Genomic DNA, 19,478 nt, shown 5'->3' on the forward strand with positions numbered 1-19,478 from the left:
TCTAATGTATGTTATAAGTTTGAACGAAATCCATCCACAAATGCCAGAAATGCTTGATATTTGATGATTTTTTTAGCACAAAAATGGCCACCATTCGGCCACTATGAATAGGATCGTCACACCAATAAATCTGTATATCTATGACATGATGTATAATGAATATTAAAAATTTGAACATAATCAGTCAAAGCATGTCAGAGATATGGCTCTAGAAGCCCACTCATTAAAACATAAATGGCCGCCAGTCAGCCATTTTGAATCCAATCTTGAAAATAAAATAACGTGCATCAAAACCCGTAATGTCTAACGTATGTACAAAGTTTGAACGAAATCCATCCATAAATGCCAGAAATGCTTGATATTTGATGATTTTTTAGCACAAAAATGGCCACCATTCGGTCATTTTTAATAAGATCGTCAAACCAATATATATTTATATCTATGACAAGATGTATAATGAATATTTAAAATTTGAACATAATCAGTCAAAGCAAGTCAGAAATATGGCACCGGAACCACATTCATTAAAATCTTATCTGAAAAACAAAATGACGTGCATGAAGATCCTATAATGTCCAATGTATATACCAAGTTTGAACAAAATCAATCTGTAAACAGCCGAGAAATTTTGATGATTTTTCATCATTGTGCGTATGTATAATGCCATTTATGATGTATGTGTGAAGTTTGATTGTGATTGGTCCAGGCATTTCTAAGATACAGGTCCGGACGCACGCACGGAAGCACGGACGCACGGAGGTCAAAACATAAGTCCCCGTTTTCGGACTGCGTCCGAACGTGGACTAAATATAAAAAGTGCTTTATGTAAATGTGTAAATTATACCACAATAAATAAATATTAGTAAGTGGAAATAAATAGGTTGACAGATTCTAAGCTATTAATTATATGCAGTTTGAAATCACTGTCACATGACTGAAAGTATGGAGATTTACAGGAAACAAAATAAAGCATGATATAAAAAAAATAGTAATATAGAATATATATAAAATAATATAAAATATAACAATCTTTGGTTTATCTTATTCTTTATTTATATTCCTATATTTCCCAGCTACTTCTCCTTTTTTTTCCTCTTCGTTCTTTAATCTGTATCCTTCTGTTCCTATTCTAAAACATCATTTTCTTCCTTCTCACTTTGCTCTCCTTCTACTTCTCCATCCTCCTCCCCCTCTTCCTCTTCTTCTTTTTCTTCCTCCTCCTCCTCCTCCAACCCCTGCTCCTCAACCTGTATACAGTATTGAAGTTTGAGTTCCTCACAAATGTTTACAACTTTCTTTCTGGCCAGTGAAGAGGAGGATCACAGTGAAGTGAAGTATACAAGCAGGCACTTGCAGACATGCACTGTTTCGCTGATTTGTAGAAACATTTATTTTTCACTCAATGACTATAGTATGCAGACAATCTATACCAACTAACTATAACTAAACTAAATAATTAACTATAAAAATGTTTTAAAAAGAACTGAAAATGGGGAGTCACATTATTTTTAGTCTTTGTCCAGGGGGGGTCACCATAATTGTCATTGTGAATACAGGGGGGGTTATTGATTTTGTATCTACATTTACAATAAATTGCCGGCCCAGCCCCGGCCATAAAAACTGATCGGTCCCTTAGCAACTTTTGCAGTGATGATGAAAAAAAGTAATACTGAAAATGTATGTGTGTGATCAGGTGGCATAATTACGAACCAGCGCCGGGAAACTCTCAACCCAGGTTTTAAAAGATCGTAGAATTGTGACAAATGAAACGGGCGCCAAAACATTTTGGTTTCTGTTCTCTGAATACACACTCAAATGTTTTAGGCCAGTACAGTTCTACTTAATACCTATAGGTGAGCTGCTAATGTTTCCCCAGCTACCAACCCGCAGTCCCTATGATTTATTGATTTGAATGGGATGTGCTCCGATAAATTTTCAACCATTCTGCCAGATTATTAAAGAACTGTTTAATGAATATATCTATATCATCAACATACGCTGCCAGTTTGCTCAGTTTCCCGCCTGATTTTATTGAGTAACAGCTCTATTGTATTAACAAAAATTCCTGCCGAATGCCTTGATACAACATAATAGATGATTTGAGGGCGCAACTCGCTCTGACTCTGAAGAGATTTGGCATTTGTTATGTACAATGAATATAATTTTGCCTAAAAACAAATGCACGTAATGTCTTAAACAAGAAATTGGGATTGATTCTGTCAAAGGCTTTTTCCTGGTCAAAAGCTAAAATATCCAAGAGAGTGTTTGTGATGTTACAGTAATTGAAAGCCTCACGCAATAGATTGATTGTGTCGTCAATATACTGGGATACTGTAGTCTTATTCAGGATTAAGGATTGAACCAATAACTGAACGAAAACGAAGTATGTTCGTGAAGATCTAAATAATCATTACACAGGAAGCTAACCACCAGTTTTTAGTGACTTTCTCATTTTTTTTTCGTTTTGTAAGGCGATGTATAAAAGTTTTGCGTGATATAACGTATCTCACAAGGACAGTCAATGTGGCGTCATTTTCTCGCCTAATTTGAGCTATATATGTGTTTTTTTTTGTTCCGTTTCTCAAGTTTGACAAAAAAAATGAATTAGGAACATCCGATATTTGTGACGGGCTTGAATAGCAGTTCCTCTGTTTTCGTGCTGTTCGAGGCGTGAAAGTACAAGGCTACATTTTACTAATTGAGGCTCGCTCGTTCTCTTCATTCACTTGTGAAAATGACATTAAATTACACTATTCCTTGGACAACACTTTGATATCATGTTTACAAATGTTCCACCATGTTTGCAAATTGTTGAGAGCATCACGTTGGGTTTGCCACTGGGACCATGATTCTGTAATGACATTTACATATTCTGCGTCTTGAAGAACATCAATATTCAAACACCATACTGGATGTTGTTGTTTTTGTGTTGCCTTTGGTCAGTTTGATGCATACTAGAAAATTGTCTTGAATTGATAGCTTATTTGAATAGCGTTCAAACGATTGTGCATGTATTTATAGATGTAAAAACTCTTAAGGCGTATGAGAGTGCTATCACGCCCCTGTTGTGAAAGGGTCGTCGTGGTGAGGGGGCTCTGGCGAGCGTGCAGACGACTTATATACGTTACGATACTAGTGTCGTGTACACACATTAGTTTATTACAAATAGTCCAGCTTTATTCATCTAAACCGTCAGTTGAGGTAACGCCCTGTTGCCCCTTTTCTCCTTATTCTCTCTCTCTTTATTCTCTCATCTTGTCTAACAAAATCTTGAAAAATCTGCCATAAAACTCTAAGGCGTGACAGAGTAAACATTCCATCAACCAATCGCGGTAGTCAGTAGCACGATCACGTGATTACCAGGGATGTGTCTCACGGTTAAAGCCATGCGAAATTGCCAATATTAAATACAATTAGTAAACAAACTATAACATTCCTGTAGTATGTGTTTAAAATGCCTATCCTAAACATGCAAGTTGTTGATTTCAAAGAATAATGCAACGGCGTGTGAACCAAGTGTGCGTACGTGACCTCATTACAATAACCCGCCCATATGTGAAGTTTGTGTTGTTTGCCATGTTGATGTCGCCATGGATCAATCAATTTAAACATTTCAATTACAAAGCTTCTAAGCTTCTAGTGCTCTAGCATTAGACGTGTGCATATCTGGCTCCCTATCGCCATCACTATCAATGCCAGGTGCAAGTGTCCAATTAAAATCACCAACAATACCAGGATCATCATTAATTTAGTTGAGATGGCGTTTTAGTTGCTGTAAGCATTGGGTACACTCGTGTCTGCCGATGGTACAATACACATTAAAGAGTATTATTATTAATTTCAACATGTACATGCAGCACATGGCCAGACTTGCCAGCGACTGATATAGTATTTGAAGGTGCGGTTTGTACCATATCTTCAATATTTCAGTATTAATCTTTTCGATGTTAGCCTTAACTTTCACCCATTTCATTTAGTTTTTCCCGACAATTTAGTACGTGCCCGTTTATTTTACAGTTGGCATTTCTTTCATTTTGAAATTTTATCATTCTTTCTACACTCATTTTAAACCTTCTCCTCTTGTTTTTTTTGTGTTGTCAGTTTCCATTTCTTCAGTATTACTGTTCTATGTTCCCATATGTAAAGCATATTCCACTAACATTTTTATGGGTGTGCAAATGACAAATAGATTACATGGTAATCAGTAACACTTTGCAACTTTTTTGTTCTTCAGTTTTTACCCCACGATGGGGTGATATGGTCGCTCCCCTTTCAATTGTATGTGTCTAGTTCCGCGTACATCACATTATCATAGTTGCCGTTTTTTATTAGTGTATCAAAAAATGCGCTGCGAGATCATCAATATTCATGATATCTGGCTTTCGCAGATGGATATCCACCTACCTCGACCACTATTGTTGACGACTATATTCAGCTTTTGGAAATTACAGTTGCTAATCAGGCATATTCGTGTCACTCTGATTTCGAGGATGGGACGGCCATTCTTTCATTTCTTTCTAATACTTTACGTAGGGTGTGTGTTGGTGTTGTATAACTGTTTCAGATCCATTTATTCACTAAAAATCATTTGACCCACCTACATCATTTGATGCTCTCCTTTAAAGTTGTACCGTTTCATACCGCCATCATGTGTTTTATGTTAGCTAATGGGCTTGTTTATTCGCGTATTCTCTCTAACTCCATATGTGAGGGCGTACGTTAATTAGAGTACTACTGTATGAATTTTTGTTTACTGCCAAGTACCGGTGATCCATGGATTTGGTTAACTTTTAACTTCCACAAAACTGAGAAATTTGAAAATAGAAAGTCAGGAGGTAAAGAAACAACTGACACTGATTTATTTACTTTGAATATAAACATTACTCTACTGGTCATCATTCTATCATACTTCGCGATAAAAAAATGATTTTAAAATCATAAACCTCCCACACCTTGACAGCAATATTCCTATTTCTCCAGCCTATTGTGTGTACATTCTACAGTTGAAATGTTAAGTGGAGCCTGCAGCTCATGTGTACCCTTTCTGCAATGTCGTCGCATTAATTTATTACAATACTGTTTCTGTACTGTAACTCAAAAAGTTGGATGGCAGATACAACGATATTGTGGGAAAATACCTTTGCCACAAATGATTGTTGATGTTTGAAAAAAAATGTCTGGGTGGGAAGTGATACAATAAACTGCTGTTGGTTTACCTATTTCGAAACAAGGTTATATATGTAAATGGTTTCGTTAATTTAATTGTAATCATATTGATAGAGAATCACGTACATGTTGCTTTCGCTTTTTTGTGTCGAGCAGTGAATCGTCAACAGCAATCGTGTTATAGGCGTATAGCCTACCTAATGGTAAATGCATATTTGTTCACGTTTGGACGCAGTCAAAAAACTTATAGACTTATAGAACGACCTTTGTGTGTGCGGCCGGACTTGTGTCTTAGACATGCCTAGACCGATTACATTCAAACTTCACACGTACATCGTACATAATATTATACATGTGCACACCAATTTGTTTCACGATCTGATTCAAGATGGCCGACTGCCGGTCATTTTTGTGATACAAAATACTCAAAATCAAGCATTTCTGACATTCCACAACCAGATCTCTGCTGTCTACAGTTCAACCTTGTACATACATTAAACATTATTGAACCCTGGTGCATGGCTTGTTTTCATAAATATACTGCAGTAAGCCTCTGCAAAACTTGCCTTTGAGAGACACGGCGTAGAAACTGTGTGATCAATCAATGGCTTATAATTATTGGTGGGTAATATATAACGTACGCCTAAGTATTTAGTAGAACTGTAAGCAATTTTATAAGGAGAGCGAGGAATTTTAAAGCTGGAAGTGTTCTCTGACTAGTAATCAAGTAGTTTACATGATACCTTCCCAGTGTAAGTGTAGTTTGTGTTTTGTACACACTACGTCATATTTGTAACACAGTTGTCAACGAACGGTTTTGTGGTGCATATTGTAGTGTCGGTATGTGGCGGGTGCCGCAACAGAGCAGGATGCGCTCGTCAACTCTTGATTGATGAATCTCCCTGAATTGGCTATGTTGTACCGTTTTCTTTCGCAATCGTAAAGTTGCCTGTGGATTCTGATGTTGTCGGAGTTTGCTTATCGACGTTTAATTATTGGCATCCCATTTTTTCATACAGAACAATAAAGACAACAAATTTGCTTAATCCCACAGCTCGGTCTTGATATTCAGAATACTATGACTTTTAGCAAGTTTATTTTAAGTGTCGCATTTGTCGCACCGCATCGTTGTGGGTCATATAAGAAGCATCAATTATGTGTCAACATAATTCGAACGCATAATAGACTGTAGGTCTTTAATACTGTGGTACAATACTGCACTACAATTGCTCCTTTGTGAAGTTTCAAACAATTAGAATTATCAAACACCGAAAATGCATGCCATCACACTATCACGATAAAAGACTCAATATTTATGCTTTAGATTATTTATTGTCCTGCAATTCAACAAGTTTTATAGCATGCAATAACAATAATAATAAACTAAATTTCCATTAGACATGCAACTAAACTACACGTAATTTATTTACGAGGCATGCGATTGCAGTAATATAATTCGCGGAGTGATTTCATGAATGAGGTACCCTTCATTTCCGTCGATTTCCTGCAATAAGAGAATTAATAATTAAGACTTTGATTTAAAGATGTGTTTACCATCCACGATATAGTTGCGATGAAGACATGCAACAATACTCGTTAGATAGAAAATGAAAAAAAAAGTGATTTTCAGTTTACGTACAAAAACAAATGGTTCAAAACTTAATGAATAATTGTATTGCTTCATAAAACGACAAATCGGATGTTTGCTACAATATCAGGCCATTATGCATCCAATAGAGTTATATTTTAGTTATATAATATATAATTATCTACTTTCAGTATCAAACAAGAATATATATTTTTTTTCAAATTGCATTAAACAAATTACAGCAATACAATATTAGACTACAATTAATCAAAAGTAAAATAGTGTCTATCTCGAAGATGTCATTATCATTATCATTATGCTCAATTGTTTCATGTGCATATTTTTTTTTCCACTATACATGCTATATGTCCGAGGAAACTATTTAGCTGCCAGATAGTGGCGCCCCAATGATGGCTGGTAGCTCTACAGTTAAAAATATTCATTTAACAAGATGCCCAGCTGAAATACATTATACAGTCAATATCAAGAATTTTAGTTAATTTTACAACAAATGTGGGCGCGAGAAAAGAGAAGATGTATTTAGACCTCACATCAAAATTAATTATTTAGTTTGCATGATACGTACCGCTTAAGCAGAACACAAATACTTTTGAGCAAAGTTGCATGTAGTGTCGTCTAATTTCCATGTATTGTTATAATACCTGTATATAAGGACAGAAGAGATTTTTTAATTTGATGAAATTGTTTGCATTTGTAAGCACGATGCTAATAAATTTGCAACTGAAGGTAAAATGCAATTGTGTCAAAATGTGTTTATAATTATGAGGAGATTTTTGTTCAAATCCAATGAAATTATTGATATAACAATCATATTGATATAACAAATATCATTTTTTCACGATATGTCACCAGGCTTAGTTTTAAAATATTTTTGTCGTAGAATACATTTGTAAGTTATACTAAAAATGCTATTTTAATACCATTTTGTCAATCAAATTTTCTTTTTATCCTAAAATGTCACAAATGTAAACATAATGACAATAGTTTATTTTTTATTTTTGAGGAACGTCTTACTTTAAAACTGTGCTAAAACATGTAATTAGACTTTCTGTATTTCCCATAGTACACTATCAACAATAACAAAAACAACATAATACATAGTATATATTATATGCACTCACCGCAAATGAAGACAGGAGCCACTTCCATTGGGCTCATTTGGTTGAAACAATTCTGAATTAACCGATATTGTTGAACCACCAGTGAAGGTAATGGTATTGCCTGATATGCTCCCATCCACCCAGAAATTTCTATTCTCTCCATTTGTTTTAATTACGATCTGTCCACGTTCTAAATCGTTCTGGTCAACAACTTGGAATAGAGATCCAGAATCACACTGAGCATTAACCGGAAGCGCTGTACTAGAACTAGGACGCGGTAAATCTGTTGAATATACGACCATTACAACATTATTAATAAGACATCACTCATACATGGAATATTTTCAGAACACGTGAATGTGTTGCCGTATAAATGTAAATGTAGAACTTGAGTATTCCTTGACCTTGTGTAAACATTTTGCGGAAAACTATAATACATATATATATATATATATATATATATATATATATACATAACGATCACTGTACCTGCACATAGATACTTCTTCTGATTGTAGTCGCACATCGTATCATCCAATTTCCAGTCATTGTTGTACCACCTGTAAATATGATTGTATTTGATCGCTTTATAACGGCAATATGTACTCAAAATGACCTTCGTACTACATGACAAGTTGTTCATATAGCTATTTTATGATAATTAAATTACTCTGCAATGTATATCGTCATTCTGACGGTGTTTAAATAAACATCAAACTGTTTTAACATACAAAGCAAATACGGAATAAAATGTAATAATGAAAACAGGCCTTGTATTTTGTACTCACCACAATTGGAGACATTGCCCACTTCCATTTGGTTCATTACTGTGAAACAAAGACGAATCTACTGACATTGTTGAACCATCACTGAATGTAATTGTACTGCCTGAAATCGTGCCATCAACCCAGAAGCTTCTATTTTCTCCATTCTGTTGTAGTGCATGTCTTGCCCAATTCAAACTAGCTTGACTATTAACTTTATATGGAGATTTACATTGATTATCAAACGGAAACACTGCTTCTGTGCTTGCTTTTGGCAGAGCTGAAAAATTTGTTATCAACAACAATTTTATAACGTAATACATTGATACAAAACGAGCTCGAATAGCTAAAAAAAACAGTGAAAAAACTAAATTATAACTGGGTATCACCAGAAACTAAAAAAACACAACTGTATTAATTAATGGAATAAAAAAATAAAAAATACATACATACCTGGGCAGTCATAAATTATATTGGCTAAAAAAATATCAGCGTTACTCAAATAATCACGCTCGCCCATTTTGTCTTGGTCAGCTGGGTTATTCGCTGTTATTGTATCCTGGCCATTCGTGCTGAAATACTGAATTTATTTTGACTTGTAAATATCACACAGTGCATGTATCAGGGGATATTTAGTGTGTAACTGCACGGTAGCCCTTTGAACGCCATATTTATTGTCAGAAAAATATGTTATATTTAATTGACAATTTTAAACAAAATGGACATAATTTTATATGAGCTACAAGTCTTCATCATATGTTTGGAAATATTATAAAAAAAGTATGTAGGTTTGAAATTTGTGAATGGTGACTGAAGTTGACTTTAGTACTCGGTGTGCTGATGTGTTGATATACAAGCTTCAAACGTAAAGATATATTGCATAAGACCTAACATATTTTGAGTGATCACATATGGCGAATACAGTTAATGTTTCAATATTTACAATATAGTCCTACCTTAGCACCATAATGCATAAGCGATCCAATGTCGTATGGCACGTTGTACATATTAACATCCGCAGAGGTATATTTGTTGAAATTGTAACCCATATCCGACTCGATGTTTTCCCAGTGAATTGTAACGTAATCATCTCGGTCCGTGCGACTTTGTTCATGCCAGAATCCTATTGCATGACCAATTTCGTGAGCAATAGTTCCCCTCTGTTTCATGAAGCAACATAAAACACTAGTTAAGATCCGTGAACAATAACATAATTAGATTAAAATTACTTTATATGGACACTTGTTAGTATCTGTATAATCAATTACTGATATGTGAACGATAATTGGTGAATGTGGTGTGACTTGAGAATATATTGCATTATATATATTTTTCAAATATAATTGTGCGACCCTTATTATGTATGTATTGCTTTGTTTTTGTTTCGTGGGAATTAGTCCTAAATCATGGACAACAGCGTTAAATAACTTAATGAAATATGAAATAAATAAAAAAATACGGAATGTTTTTTGTCATAGTGAACTTGTGTAACGTAAATTCTTATATAAAAAGAATATTGGCAAACGATGGCAGCAATAATAATAGTAAACCACAATGCTTAGCTCATTTAGTAGAGAGATTATGCATTTTCACTACTCGTTGGTCTTAAAATCCTTTGAATCACGGGTGTTACTGCTCAAAACAATCCCATTTTAAATAGGAAAAAAAATTACTAAGCAATTGCATTATGTAGTTTCAGAAAAAACTTAAAACTCATAGCATATCGGTCCTTTAATCACAATACACTACCGATTAGAAACATGATCGGTGGGAAAATTTGAATTTCATTGGGAATACCTTATAAGGTAGAGGTTACGTGCTATCGGGAACGTATTGTATTATACAAATATAAATACCTCTTGTAATTTAAAAATGCTGTTTTTAATAATTAACTATAATAATAGGATTATTTAACTTGATTTAACCAATGTGAAACTTTGTACATAGAAATGTGTTGTCTGTTATGCCCGATTCAGCATTTCCCATTTCTATGTGAATATTGACTATTCCTTGAAATATTAATATTATTGAACTGATATAATACAACACTTATCACAAGTGTACCAAAAACAAGAATACTTAAATACAAACGTCACTCACATGTGCACAACCATATCCGATAGAAATATCTTGAACACCCCAACCAGTGAGACCAACGTAAGACCAGCATCTATGAAGGTAACATATACAGAAATGTATCACTAATAATATAAACCTTCACACAACAACGCCAGCTACGGTAACGGTACAGACGTTAACTAATATGCTCAAAGACTGTTACTAATTGAGTGTTTAAAATTGTTAGTAACCTTACCCTTTTTCTTTTTTAAAGTTAATTCTATCAGAATGCCCCGCGCCCGAGTTATACGGTGGGAATCTAATACAAGTGTTGCTCTCCCAGTAGGTCATCGCTTGTTTTATTACGACAGCATCAGACTGACCTGCAATAATATAGATACATGTTGTGTACTGAAAACTTGATACATGAAAGCACAAACTATCAAACAGACATATACTTACTTGTTGATGATATCACATATGGCACAATAGCATTATTCCAACGCTTTGAAAGGCTAGTTATAGCTTTTCTTGCACCGACCCCACTTGCTTCAGCGGCTATTATTGCTTCAATGTCTGTTTCTTGCTCAGAAGTTAACTTTATATCAGACTCAAATGTATCAGGACTTTCCGTTTCTTCCGGTGGTTCGGGAGGAGGTGCCTGTTAAAAAAATAAAATCAGAAATCTGACAACTTAAAATACTATGTTTTGATTTACCCCAATATGTTAATTATCACTTACTGCGTTGATGCAATGTACAAACATCGCCATCATAACAAATATACATATTGATTGAATATGAAGCATAGTAACCAATTCTTCAGAACGGTAACCAAGTCTGTAAAACCAAATATTAAAATCGTTACTAATGACACAATGAAACCACTAGGCACACTTATGTTGTTGTTGTTTTCTGAATATGCCATGATTTCTGAAATAATTATGTGCGTGTATACATTACTTAAGTGGTTGTGTTTTTACCACTCCTAGTTTTCTGCTTTCAGTCAGCCATGTTAAATTATAATTATTATAAAAAAAAATACTTCAAAGAACTGAAGACCAAAAATTTTGCAATAACATTTATGAGATACAAAACACAAATTTCTTCATTTTTGTTATTTAATATGCAGCGACAATAATCACTAATTAAATATGAACTACTGTAGACACACGGAAATTTCGTATATCCTACATTTGTTAGGTAGTCCTGTGAATGCCCATTAAAAAAAAATTCCTTTGAAGCTGAATCGCAATAGGCTAATAAATGACATGAAATGTACAGTTCCCATGGGATCAGTGCTATTCGTAGTTTTAATTCTACATACAGGTAGGGTTACAATCACTGCAATGCACATATCGTTGGGTGTTTTTTTCAGGCGATATTGACTACACGCTGAATAGTGATGGTATGATCGCATTTAATTCAATACATTGTATAGTCAGAATGATGATAAAAAACATGTATTCATTTTTTTAACCTCGTGTTTGACAAAAAATAGATAACAAACTCCAAAAAGTAGATAATTAAAATAAGGTGGTTTCCAAGTCGTCAACACTAGCAGTTCTGATGAAACACCACGAAAGAAGAGACAACTACAAATGCCGAAATGAATACACGCGTGCGAACATAGGTGCCAAGCATCTATACAAATAGTAGAGCGCCATAGCAGTGTATTCAAGATAAACTGGGCATAGATGCATAATTTGACCAAGAAGCCGCACAAATGGTAATCGGTAAAATATCAAAGCAGTTTGTTTTACGTTATGGAAGAAGTAGGAGTATATGATTTCGCTAAAAAAAATTAAAAAAAGGGATGCGAAAAGGACATTTTTTTAATTATCAATAATTTGGTGCATGTCTGAAGACACGTTATTATGGGTTATAAAATAGATATGCTGAAAACAATTCATCGTTATCACAGAAATTACGATAACAATTATCATACTCACGTACTGTAGATACTGCAGAAGATACACACGCAATCGGTAGTGTCAGAATGAATTGAAACTGAGAGTACGCTGTGTTTATATGCGGTTGAATTGGCCAAGAATTTACATATTTCTGACGTAGTTTTTAAATCCTGTATAACACCCACATACTGTTTCCAGAACATTCTGTGTTAGAAAATGTAATTAAAATATCGAAACTATTTTTTAAATTTTTTAGGTTGATTTTCGTTACAGAGGTAACACTATTTAGTAAAAAAATATTGATTTTTTCTATTGTACCTTCAACTTTCATGTTCATTCTGCTTACAGTGTTTTTCTTGAGTTATACTAGTTAAATTGGAAGTACATGTTGTAACCTGCGTGATACACCTTCTATGAACCTTTTGTAAGCATGTTCAGATGTATTTTGTTTCACTTCAAACATATTAGCTTTCTCAAAACAAGTAGTTCATCCACTGACAATAAATTAACAAAGCGTTTGACTTCAGAATGCCGACTACTTTGTCTGGGTCGTGAAGTGAAGTTATTTGATCAAGTAATCTACAATGCAGATTCCTTTTCTGGAAATTTTAAGCTATTTTACTAATTTTATTTTTTTTCGAATTTAACCATATCGTCTGTATTTTTTCTGTATTTATTACAATCCAATTTCGTGTATCCAATTTTAACGTCGGGAAAGAGAAACAATATTCGATGAATGGAATTATGTATGGTATCAAGAGAATTGCTTGTTTTATTTGGAAATAGTCAGATATGATTGTCTTTGTTCTGTACTTTAGAAAATAATATTTTTCTATGATTCTGGTATAGCAAAATTTTTTAGTTGAGATATATTCATTATTTTTTCATCCTTGTTGTGTGTGGTTTTTACGTTTCAGTGTTAAAATTCTAAACTGCTTAAAATATGTTATTTTGCATAAATTATTTATAATATGTTAACTCGGGTGTAAATGTTATTAGGCCGATTTGACATTTGTTTTACCTTTCCCGCTTATGTCGATTTCGTTTGACAATGAATAAAACACATATAAATCACTAGAAAAAATCACGAGAACAAATTTGTTTTTGTTTGAAACCTCCGACCGTTCCCACAACGACTTAGAGAACGAATAGCACCTACAAATTATTAAATAACACAACAACATAATTGAAACATAATGTTCAATCTGAGGCACATGTAACAAAATGGCAGATAAGTAGTGCTCTGACTTAAAAGTCGTAATTTTGCCGTTAACTGTGCGTCATGAAGTGAATACATGATACATATCAAATGAACCTATTTTTTCGATTAATTACTTTAGTTCTGGTATTACTCGGATATTTCTAACAGTTTATCATTTTCGAATTTAACCACTTCTTTACAATCAAATTCCGGAGTATTCAGAAAAAAGAAAACAATACATTATGTTCAGCCCAATTAAAATAATCCCATGTTTCCACCCGTGACTCTATTGTCAACATTTTGTTTGCAGATTTCTGAATTCGTATCATATCCATAGTAAAACAAAACACTCTAACCACGGAAATACATTGATTTGCATTAATTTACGTTAGCTTCGCAATTTTTCTAGTGTGATGACATGGTATTTCAAACATTGAAAACACGCCATGGGCAGATGTAATTATTTGCATGTTGTGGGAATTGGACGTCAAATATGTGCGATTACAATAAAAACGTAAATAGAAAGTATCAAAAACTACGATTGTCTTGATGTGCACATTAAAAATTGTCGTTTTTATTTGACTCTTGCCCGGCAAAACTATTTAGTTGCGATGTGGTCATTAATATTTTCTCCATATTTTGTGCGGGTTCTACATTTCAGTGTTAAAATTCTAATCTGCTTAAAATCGGTTATTTTGCACAAATTATTCATGAAATTTTAACATGAGCGAAAAATGGCATGACCGTATTTTTACCTCTCTGGTCATGTCGTCTGTTTTACAAATTGCTGTATGGCAATCTGATGTGAATTGATATAAAACACTCAAGAACAAGAATGAGTTATGTACGGCATATACGAATCATAAACAATTTCTCTCACTGGAATATCACAGATTGTATGAAGTATCCATACAAGTTCAAGATGCCTTTATTGTCAACTATAATATTGAAATTATTAGTATTCGAAAATCGCTGACAAGAACATGTAATTTACCCATAATTTTGAGACACATGTAAATCGGGTTACTGATAGAGAGTCATGAAAATATTGGATTGATGATGGATAAAACGTCAATAATGCATCTGAACATTGATTGAAGGTTGCAGAAAACGTCGACTCTAAATTCTAAGCCAAGATTCTCCTAACATTCTGCTATGTGTGAACAAAACAAATTAACCCAGTTGCAACATTTCTATTTGCTTGTTTACAAACATTGTGTTTGTATTGTTTTTGACTCCCGTGTGCGAAGCACACAATGGGAGTCTTTGCAGTTAGTTTGTCTGTATGTGTGTGTGTACGTGTGTATGTGTGTATGTGTGTCCGACTGTTCGACTGCTATCTCAAGAACCATACATCGGTTTTTGATGAAACTTGGTGCATAGATGCTCTGGGCCAATGCGCAGATTTGATTAGGTTTTGGTAAACATCCATGGATATTAATTACCTAAATCGCATGATAATTAGCTGATTTTTAGCTGTTCCATGACTGTTCCAATGATATCTAAACAACCACTCATTGGATTTTGATGAAACTTGGTACATAGATGCTCTGAACTTAAGCGCAGATTTGATGAGTTTTTGGTAAAAATCCGTGCATATTAGTAATATGCATAATGATTAGTTTTTTTCCACTGATACCTCAAGTACTAATCATCACATTTCAATGAAATTTCGTACATAGATGTCATAGGACACTGCACAGACCTGATAGTTTTTAGGGTAATATCAGTACATATTAATTACCTAATTGCACAATTAATTAATTTTCAGCTTTTGATATTTCAAGTTAAGCATTACATTTCAATGAAACTTGGTACATAGATACTCAAGGACTATGCAGAGACCTGATTAGTTTCAGGGTTAATAATTGTGCATATTAATTACCTAATTTGCATAATTAATTAATTAATTAATTAATTAATCAATTAATTTCCAGCTTTTTCACTGATATCTCAAGTATTAATCATCACATTTCAATGAATCTAGAACTATGCAGGGACCAAATTAGTTTTCAGTCAATATTTATGCATATTAATCACCTAATTTGCATAATTAATCAATTTTCAACTTTCACACATATCTCAAGTACTAATAATCACATTTCAATGAAACTTTGTACATGGATGCTGTAGGACAATAGACAGACCTGATTAATTGTGGGTTAAAATCTGTACATATTAATTACCTAATTTGCATAATTAACCAATTCTAAGCTTTCACACTGATATCTAAAGTACTAGTTATTCCATTTCAATGAAACTTAGTACAAAGATGCTATAGGACAATGTACAAACCTGATTAGTTTGGGGTTAAAATCTGTTCATATTAATTCCTAATTTAGCATAATAATTCATATTTTTTTTTGTTCTAATCATATTTCAATAAAACTTGGTACATAGATGGTCTGCGCAGACCTCAAATCTGTTCATATTAATTTTCTGATTTGCATAATTAGTTTTCAGCTTTTCCATCAATATCTCAAGTACAAGTAATTTCGAATTATTTTTAATGTGTCTCCAATACTCTCAGCACATGGGAGTTCTTTCTAACCTTTCTTTGATTATAGTTAAACGGTCTTTGTTTCACACTGCTAACATTTCGTGAGCTGTCACAAGTAGAACATCCTAAAAGATTGTTTATACACGATTTACATATTTTACAAGCCTGTACATGAATAATGATTGCATAATTGTGCAATGAAAGTAGATGCCAGAATGTTCCATATATTAATAACATGTTAGAAACAAGAATCAGTGTTTTTTGTGGAGTTATAATCACAGTTGTAGACGGAAAATGAAACCCTAAAAAACTTTATTTTGTAAAGTATTATTTTGTTGGGGTATTGTTGAACAACAAAAGATTGTGATAACGTGTTTTGTTTAATGAACACAAATTCAATTAGCTTATTAAGTCTCACGAACAGACAATCAAGGTGTAGATAATGGCCATTTCATAACAAAAACAATTATTGATGTCACAGAACTTCGATATTTTTTGCATGTTATATTTATGGTAGAGCTAAAAATGTTAACAATGTCCAAGTGGTTTTTGTTTCAACATGTTTGTGTTCTTGTAAATACTTTACTGCGTGAATAAATTAATACTTCAACATTTATATGCGATTCACTTCTGAGTTGTTGAAGTATATACCTTTGTGAAGTAATTATTCATGGGCGAGTCAGTTTGATTAAGCAGTAAATAACAGTGAGGATTACTTCTACATAGATACTACATCGACAAGACCTTTCATAATAAATCAGTATTGGTTAGTGAGTAGTTCTTCTACATGGATATTACTTCATCCAGCCATTTTATAATAATACTGTATTTGTTAGTGAGTAGTTATCCTACTGGAATAATAGACCAATAAGACATTTCATAAAAATACAGTATTTCGTATTCAGTAGTTTTTTTCACATGAATAATACATAAACAATCTTTTCATAATAACATAGTATTGTTAGAGAGTATTTCACCATATGCATATTATACTAATAAGCCCGTTAATACAGATTTGGTTAGTTAGTAGTTTTTCCACATGGATATTACATAAATCAGCCTTTTCATAATAATACAGTATTTGTTAGTAAGAAGTTTTTTTTCCACGTGAATATTATATCAAACAGCTCGTTTAAAATAATACAGTATTTGGTATTTTGTATTTTTTCCACGTAAATATTATATCTAAAGCCCATGATATTACAGAATTGGTTTTTAGTTTGTTCATTACACCAACAACCCCTTTCCACTTATTATAACTCCATTCATGTATGTATACAGGGTTTGATTGACCACAACAAAAAACGCATTATTATTTTGAGTACGCTTTTAAACATCTAACATGCTGACTTACATTATCTTGATGTGACGAATAGATAAAAATAGGTATGGTTCCAAGGTAATACCAATTGTTTACTATATAACAATTAAAAACAATTCATATAGGGTTTTTTAAATCAGAAGCCTACTCATGAATGCAAATACCCAGGATTTATTCTTTTTCCCCAAAAATGTACTTCCGGATATTATAAGGAAATTAAAAATTCGAGAAAATGATGGTTGTATTTTAGTGGATATATGCCGTTTTGACAGTATTATAACGCTTCTACCATAGGTTCCTATGGCAGAGATATTTTGCCTTATCACAAACTGTAGCCTGAAATAATCATATATCTCTAATGATGGGGTACTTATTGTTGTCCAAAATTATTTTAAAATGTGGATTTTAAATAGTATCAAAAATTGCATATTTTCTTTAATAAAATTGCGATTTTTGAAAAAATATTGGACAAGTTTCTTAAAAGACGTCACTGTAACACACAAAATAATATTTATTTTTTCCATGGGGCAATAACTTCATGATTTTACATAATAGACCAATGAAAAATGTTTTGCGATTTATTACCAACTTTCTGACGAATAATGTTCTTAATACAAAGTACAAGTATTTTTGGTAAAACCTGTAATGTTATTCACAAGAGTAACACAATAAATGTTTTCATTATATATTAATTTCTGGAACATTATGCAAATTTACAGATAATACTGTTCTCTCACTGCAATTTCTCAATTTATTTTTGTATTCCGTGCCTGTGTGTGACATTCATAAACTAACTGCTTTGTTGTGCACCATAATTTGCATAGTCGTTACTCATAATAGAATTACTTCCCGTCAAATACGCTAAATTTACTCTAGGAAGTCTTTTTTCTGCTACCAATTGTGCGTTGTGCTAGATACAGATACAAACTGATCTATTACTCAGCAATGAAACCTGCTAAGGTGTCTAAATCACATGAGCTTACCTAGTCCACGTGACTTTTGAAGATGCCTTCTTTCCGTTACCAAATTTCTGAAATATTATGCAAATTTACAGATAATACTGTGTTCGTAAATATTTTTTGTTTCTGCGCATGTGCATGTTTACGGGTTCTACTTGTAAGTGTTATATTTGCAATCTTCTCAAGATATTATCAATTGCTCTAATTAATTTGCATAATCGTCACCTATCATATAATTTTACAACAAAGTGTCTTTTCACACTTTGCGGTCCGGAAATCTATTCTGCCAAATACGTTAAATTTTCTCCAGAGATGTCTTGTTTCCGCTACAAAATTTCTAAAATATTATGCAAATTTACAGATAACAGTGTCTTCGTAATTTATTTTATTTCTGTACATGTGTACGGGTTATACTTCAAGTGTTACATTTGCAATCTACTTAAGATATTATCAATTGCACAAAATAATTTGCATAATTGTCACCTATCATATAATTTTACAATATACAGTCTTTTTACACTTTACGATCAGGAAATATATTCTGCCAAGTACGCTAAAGTTTCTCCAGAGATGTCTTGTTTCCGCTACCACATTACTAAAATATTATGCAAATTTACAGATTACAGTGTCTTCGTAATTTATTTTTATTTCTGTGCCTACGTACGGGTTCTACTTGTCAGTGTTACATTTGCAATCTACTTAAGATATTATCAATTGCACAAATTGATTTGCATAATCTTCACCTATCATGTAATTTGACCATAAGCAGTGTTTTCACACTTACGCTCAGGAAATATCTTCTGCCAAATCCGCTAAATTTTGTATAGACATGCCTTCTGTCTGCTACTAAATTTCTGAAATATTATGCAAATTTACAGATTACACTGT

General features: G+C 33.2%; 2 long non-coding RNA genes across 2 annotated transcripts; both read right to left on the reverse strand.

Annotated features, from left to right (window-relative positions):
• Positions 1-6,478: 6,478 nt before the first annotated feature.
• Positions 6,479-7,411, reverse strand: LOC146733985 (uncharacterized). Its single transcript, XR_014931680.1, has 2 exons — positions 7,341-7,411; positions 6,479-6,670 (listed from the first exon to the last, which is right to left on the reverse strand). It is a non-coding gene; the product is annotated as an uncharacterized LOC146733985 (long non-coding RNA).
• A 2,303-nt stretch (positions 7,412-9,714) lies between these two features.
• LOC146733986 (uncharacterized) lies at positions 9,715-10,803 on the reverse strand. The gene is made up of 2 exons (XR_014931681.1): positions 10,740-10,803; positions 9,715-9,799 (listed from the first exon to the last, which is right to left on the reverse strand). It is a non-coding gene; the product is annotated as an uncharacterized LOC146733986 (long non-coding RNA).
• Positions 10,804-19,478: the final 8,675 nt, after the last annotated feature.

This window comes from Saccoglossus kowalevskii, chromosome 15 (genome assembly GCF_978046115.1).
Source record: "Saccoglossus kowalevskii chromosome 15, keSacKowa6.1, whole genome shotgun sequence".
In the NCBI taxonomy this organism is placed as follows: Eukaryota; Metazoa; Hemichordata; class Enteropneusta; family Harrimaniidae; genus Saccoglossus; species Saccoglossus kowalevskii.